The sequence below is a fragment of the Nestor notabilis genome, unplaced genomic scaffold (assembly GCF_000696875.1).
Source record: "Nestor notabilis isolate BGI_N333 unplaced genomic scaffold, ASM69687v1 scaffold30900, whole genome shotgun sequence".
NCBI classification, from domain to species: domain Eukaryota; kingdom Metazoa; phylum Chordata; class Aves; order Psittaciformes; family Psittacidae; genus Nestor; species Nestor notabilis.
The window spans coordinates 6688-13374 of record NW_009913043.1 but is presented as its reverse complement, the minus strand read 5'-3'; positions in this window follow the sequence as shown (position 1 = coordinate 13374).

The following is a 6687-nucleotide window of genomic DNA, read 5'->3' as shown; positions in this document are numbered from 1 at the left end:
GTGTTAAGACTACAGTGGCACCAAGCCTCATGCTCAGAACTGGGCTGGAGGATGGAATAAACCAATTTCTACAGGAAAGTGCTGTCTATGATGCTGGTCATAGGCTAAACCATGTTATTGCTTGTAGTCTAGGTGAGAAAATACATATATGTGGAAATCTTACTTCGCAAAGCAATTTGGCTCTTTCTCAGGGGAGCTCATTTCAGATCTCTGGGGTTAGCCAGGAAGCCTTCTGCCCTATTGCCAGCCTTTTGTTCTCTCTCTTACCTCATTCTGTATTTGTTATTTTGACTGTGGAATCTTATTTTGACTGCTTTTACTGCATAAACCCAGTGTTACAAACCAACGCTAGGTAGTTCAGATAAAGGTTTTTGATTCATTGTGTGGTAGTTTGTTTTCAGGGCTCCAGTGTAAATGGTTTTCCAGCGTATAATAGCCATTCATGTCAGTCCTAAGTCTTGGAGTTGTGTTTTCTACAGCCTGAAGTGTTGTTTTCTTAACATGTATATCTGTCTATGAGGTTTTCTTTCTTTATCTATATGTATTAGTAAGTACTCCAGCTAATGCTAATATACTGTTTTCATGAGAGAATTGGCAGAATAGCATACATCAAAGGCAACAATTAGTGTATTTTCATTTGACTTGTTCACCCTATTAGGTTGTTAAATTTTGCATAGAAAATCATTAGCATGTGTAATTTGGGGAGGAAGCTCTTGGAAGAGGAGTTGTGGACGTAAATCAGTGAGAAGGCTCTCATACAGTTTTACAACAGCAGGTAGAGCTCTGAAAGATTGTGAAATATTTTCCCATATTATTGATTGTAAATGCAAAGAGGTGAAAAAACTGCAGGATTACCACTGGATTAGGGGTTAACGAAGAAGCTTCTGCAGGTTTTGTCTAATATTAAAATCTAAAGCAAGATTGTATCACATTCTTTTCTTACAGAATACTGGCAAGGAAGTTCTGCAATTGCAGTATACTTGCTCTTTTTTTCAGTGAAAGTGCAGGACATCTGGATCAGGCTTGACATAACATAGTTCCTGTTTGGTTTGGGTTTCTTTTCCTTTCCCCAAAACTAGTTCAAGAACTGTTGCATCGCAAGTCGTGCTGCAACTGCTATGAATGTTGCTTACTACTTCAGAACTAGCTCAGTTTCAAGAAGTGACAGAAAAAACTGCCAAGTGCCTTTCCCCCCTTCTTTATTGGAGCATGTGACCTGGCATTCTGGTAATTTAGAAAGAGTTATCTGGTATTTAACAAGCTAAAAAAGGTTTGGATTTTGACCAATAAAAGTCAAAGAGGAAAGGTCAGAAATCAACACCAAAATAGAACAAATATTAACTGAATATTCCATCATACAGCAGCTAATCAGGGCTTTTGTGTGCCCTGCTGTGCCAATATCTATTCAAAAGCTAGTCATTATGTCTCTGTTCTAAAAGAGAACTAATTTCGAAGACTTGACTGCACTAAATTCAAGTAATTTACTCCCGTTTTTTGCTGTGTTTTTATGATGGTTCGCCTGATTAAACATTCAGTGCTAGACACAGTGGCTTCTGGTTTTGTCCCTGCACTTTTCAGGTTCAAATTTCTTTGCGTGCAGTTACTATTCTTTGGTGCCAAAGTACTTGATTGCCTTCATAAACTAGAAAATTTAGTGGCAAATCTGACATAAGCATCAGGATTACATTATTGATTATTTTGCGCAAAAATCTATAAAGTCCTTTCCATTGTGCTCCACTGGAAAGCACCTGTAACCATTTGCACTCAGTGGGTAAATGGGTAGCCACATAAAAGTCAATCATAACATTCAAATCAAGTTTTACAAGACCAGGCACAAATTTCCGTCTTTACAAGATGAACAGACAGACATAAGCTTGGGGGCACAGACAGGGGATTTAAATGTTCGGTAGATTTTGAAAATTTTTCCTGAAATACATAAATATCTTCTCTCTTTCTTTGTTCCTTTTTTTTCCATTCTTATTGTCTTGATATATCTTGTGTCATAGCCTCTCCCACAATTAAAAAAAAAAATCTCTTTTACCATTTTCTGTGGGGTTTTTTTTTTTCTGTTTTCTGCTCTCATAGTCTTGCTGTGTCTGATTTGTCTTTATTTCATGTTTCCACCTACCTTTTTTTTTTTTCATTTTAGAAACATTTGCTACCTCTTTAAGGCTACAGGATCATGAGCTGTCCATTTGCCACTATATGCTTTAATTTTTTGCTTTCCATTGAAGATGGAGCAACTAGGACAAAAGAGAAGACTTCTGCAAAGTCACACACAGAGAGCGTAAAGAGACTGCATATCACTGTAGAGCTGAAATTAAAACATCCCATTCTTTTTATTGCATGTTCTGGGGTTTCTTCGGGGTTAGCCTGTTTATGATGCTTCTGGGCTGCTTTTGTTGTTCATGTAGCTGAAGCAATGCTTCTTGTCTTTAATTCCTGCACAGCTTAATCCTGATCTTTCCTAAGTGCAAGTATTTGTCAGTCAGTTACCCCCCATAGGGGTGAGAATCACATTTTATCTTAGCCCATGAAATATTTTCTGCCTCCCACCGGTCTTGCTGCCTTACAGCCTCCAAATAGGCAAAAAGAAAGGGTTGCTGCAGCTTTTATTAATTATTTACGTGCTGTTATCAAACATTCCTAGAGTGCTGTAAATTTACAGGCTTTAGTACAAACTTGGAGAAAACAAGTTCCCTGCTCTAGAGAATTTACAGTGAAGAAAAGACAACAGAGGTGAAGATATAAAGCCAGTGCATGTAGTAAAGTAGTGCAGAATGCAGGAGTTTTGATAAGAAGGGATTGCCATAATACATGGTGTGAAGGAGAAGGAGAGCAGGAGTGCTTAGATACATGCACAGAGTGCTTGAAGAGGAGAGAAAGAGGCAGCAGTAAAAGCCAGTAACAAATAACATAGAGGGATTACAAGGAAAGCAAAAGGATTGACCTGATTTGTGTGTTTACTACTCAGCATCTTAGTGGTGCTCTTTCAGCTCCTGAATATAATCATTTAACTCAATGGGTGGCAGAGGCAAGTGCATGTTTCAGTTGGAAACCAACATGGTTGAGCAGGTCTCTTTCTCCACCATGGCTAGTTCATGTGTGAGCCAGTTAGTGACTGTTTCCAAAAGTCATAAGAAACAATGGGAAATGGCCCTGCCAGAAGAATTAATGACACATTAAGCCCCTAGCACAGGGCTTTCTTTGGGCCAGTGGGAGTAGCTGCTGTATTTCCGTCCCTTGCAGAGGCAGCAGTGTGATGTCGAAGTGCTGCATCAGATGGCCACTGAAGCTGTGTTTTGAACTTGGTCCCTATCCTCGTGTAGAATCATGACAATTTTCTCCTTTTTTCCTAATATGATTTTATTTTCAGATGCATGAAAGTATGAGCACAAAGAATAAAAGTGTATCTAAACGACACATGGTAACCAGAGGTGAATAGGCTAGACTTAGCTTACAGAAATCTACAGGTGCAGACGTTATTTCCCAGCAACTTTGTTATGGTATGACACATTGTATGGTATTATAGAATCATAGAATGAATCATAGAATGGTTTGAGTTGGAAGCAACCTTAAAGCTCATCTAGTTCCAATGACCCTGCTATGAGCAGGGACATCTCCCACTAGACCAGGTTGCTCAAAGCCCCTTCCAGCCTGGCCTTGAACACTGCCGGGGTGGGGCAGCCACAGCTTCTTTGGGTAACCTGTTCCAGTGCCTCAGCACCCTCACAGGGAAGAACTTCCTCATATCTAGTCTAAATCTCCCCTCTTTCAGTTTAAAGCCATTCCCCATTGTCTTGTCCCTACATGTTCTTCTAAAAAGCCCCCCTCCACATTTCTTGCAGGCCCCTTTCGGGCATCAGTAGGCATCACCGTAGTCACTGTATGAATTCTGAGCAAGGCAAATATTTATATGGTCATGTACTTTCACCCTGAGCTAACAAGACATTGCTGTTGGCCTTTTTTACTGGCAGTTGCATTTATTTCCTTATTTACTGTAACTGTCTTTTCACTAACTTTAAGAGGGAGTGTTCTAAGGTACAGGCATGGAGTATATGCATCTAAGCCTGTGGACAAAAAGATCAGCCAAAAGCTATACACAGGAATGAATACATAATCAGCAACCTTGTACTTGCCTGTTATAACAAAATAGCATTAAAGAACAGACCATGTGACTGTAAGTTGCAGTTACTTCCCTTCAGTGCAGCAGTCCTCTTGAGGCTGTCATCTATTGCAACATGAGTGATTGCTAATTGCTTTTATGAAAACACCAGCTTTGATTGTATTTTTAGTGTGTCACCTGTACAGCTTTATATATGCATGTATTTAGAAAGGCATTCATGCAATGCTGAAAAAATTAGGCAACAATCATGTGAAATAGATGCATGTTTGAATTGTAGTATTATACATGCTGAAGCCACAGAACAAACTGTATTGTACCTATCATGCTTTCAGTTCGGGAAAGTGGGAAAAATGCAGTGTTTTGCTAACTGTGAACACTACCTACACCTCCTTTTGATCTGGGTTTGCACCTGGTGCCAACGAAATGCTGTTCCACAGAACAAGCAGTTATGATTTGTTAGCTGCTTTCAGGGAGAGACTTCACAGATGCAGCAATGTGCCCCAGATGCTGACTGTTCAAGCAGATACTAAGTGCCTAGTGATTTTATAGGAAGACCTGATGTCCCTGATAGCTGACTTTATGTAAGTAGCTAGGGCTTTAACAACACATCTGGGGTTCACCTTGAGCTTTGCAAAACTTCAGATTTGGATCCAGACTGTCTGGCTTGAGCCAATGACTCCTTCAAAGAAGAGATAATTACAATTACTTTTATGTCTTTCTTGGAGTCATTGTGTCATTTGTTCCAGCAGCAGATGTGACAAAATTATTGCCATTATTTTAAGATCTCTATGTTATCTTAATGGCCCAGAAACTTTTTAAAGGAGGTTGAAATCCTGTGGAATACAGTGACAACTGCATTAATGCCAGTGTTCCTATGAGCATGGCTTTTCAATATCCATACTCTTTTTATGGTCTGGGGTAGGCAGGTTGAACTGCTTTATTGTTTTGCTCTCTTTAGTGAATCAGAGTAATTCCTCACAGTAATAAAACAGAGACCTGAATTAGCAAAAATCTGATCCCTAATTGACCTTATCTTGCTGCCAGTTTGATGTAATACAGATTCTGATGCGATTTTGCCCTCCTTTCTTGTGAATAGTGAAATAATGCTCACACTCACTGATTAAAAAGCTTACTTTCTTAAAAAAAAAAAAAAATCCAAAACCAAAACCAAACAAAAAGATAAATAAAAGAATATTTTTCAGGCATTTTCAACTTTGGGAGTATGTTTTCTTGGTTTCCACAATTAAAATAACTTGCAATTTTTACATCGAACGTATGGCTGATATGACTCTATGTTCTTGGTTACATCTGTGTCTTTGGGCATATGGCAGTGCCTATAGTGTTAAAATTCCGCTCCAAGTGCAGTATAGCAGCTAAAACCTCTGATACCCAACAGTTTCAGGAGGCAGATGTAGATTTTCTTTCTCTCTCCCCTTTTATTTAAAAAGCAGTAAGAAACTGTGTTGTACATTTTTAATGAAATGGTATTCAGATTAATAATTATAAGACAGACATAGTAACCTATTGATTACTTTGTGCTTGGGAGTTACTTTTGTAGTAGCTGAAATCACTGGTAAAATAGTGATACTGAAAATACATGCTGCTTATTAAAGAAACATTGCTAGATGAAGTTAAGATGATTTTTTAGGGTTTGTAGATCAAAGCAGTATAAAAATAAAAGCAAGAGTATATTTTATGGATTTTCAATGATATTAATATTTATTAAACTACATTTCTTTAGATTTCTGTATCTCAGATACTCTGTCATGCAGTAACACAGGGTTGTCTGAGACAAAAATTAACTTGGACCCAACTGAAATCAAAGCAAACCAATTTCTTCATTTTCCCTCCTTATACTGACAGAAGCACATGAAGTAGAAAAGTCAGAAAAACATCCTAATTAGATTTGAAAAGTCATTGCTACTTTATACATCATGGATAGTTTTAGAAATAAAAACGTGCAAAGTTCTTACAAAAAATAGAGATAAACTCTATTTAATCCTGTATTACTATAACAATTTCATAGCAGTGCAACACTGAGGATTACAATCCAGCCTTCAGAAGTGCTTCTGCCATGTTGTGTCAGTCGTCTTGTCCTCATTCTCTGTACTGCTCTGGACCACAGTTTATGGTATGCTGCATTTTTCAGGGAAAGCAAAAAACGCCTGCTTCTGCATAGCAATTGCAAGGAAGGAGAAGGCAGAATTTCCCCACCAGCCATAGCCATAGTGGCGTTTTACCACTGGTGGGGCAAACAGGTCTTGTGTATCAACATAAATACATTTTGTATTGATTTATTTAGATTTATATGTTAGTATGCATGTATCTTTTAGTGCGTTTATTATGGTAATTTGAGGTATTTTGGCTCAAGGGCTTAATATAGATATTAAAAGGTAATTATGCATAGGATTTGGAAAAAAGTGAAAAAATGGACAATGATTTTCTTCATGTGTGTGCAAACCATTGAAAGGTTTGGAAATTTAGTCTTCTTAAATTTATTTTTGCTTATCTTGAGCAGAGGGGAGTATTTGATTTAGTTAACCCGAGAGCTTTTAGGGGTC